This window comes from Phaethon lepturus, unplaced genomic scaffold (assembly GCF_000687285.1).
Source record: "Phaethon lepturus isolate BGI_N335 unplaced genomic scaffold, ASM68728v1 scaffold182, whole genome shotgun sequence".
In the NCBI taxonomy this organism is placed as follows: domain Eukaryota; kingdom Metazoa; phylum Chordata; class Aves; order Phaethontiformes; family Phaethontidae; genus Phaethon; species Phaethon lepturus.
The window spans coordinates 1-357 of record NW_010520995.1 but is presented as its reverse complement, the minus strand read 5'-3'; positions in this window follow the sequence as shown (position 1 = coordinate 357).

Here is a 357-nt window from a genome sequence, read left to right as displayed (position 1 = left end):
ATCAGCCACAGCCTGCACGTGTTCATGAAAGGCAGGTCCTGCTTGACCAACCTGATCTCCTTCTATGACCAGGTGGCCTGCTTAGTAGATGAGGGAAAGGCTGTAGATGTTGTCTACCTGGACTTTAGTAAAGCCTTTGACAGGGTCTCCCACAGCATTCTCCTCGAGAAACTGGCAGCTCGTGGCTTAGACAGGTGTACTCTTTGCCTGGTAAAAAACTGGCCAGATGGCCAAGCCCAAAGAGTTGTGGTGAACAGAGTTAAATCCATTTGGTGGCTGGTTACAAGCGTGGTTCCCCAGGGTTTGGTGTTGGAGCCAGTCTTGTTTAACATATTTATCAATGATCTGGATGAGGGG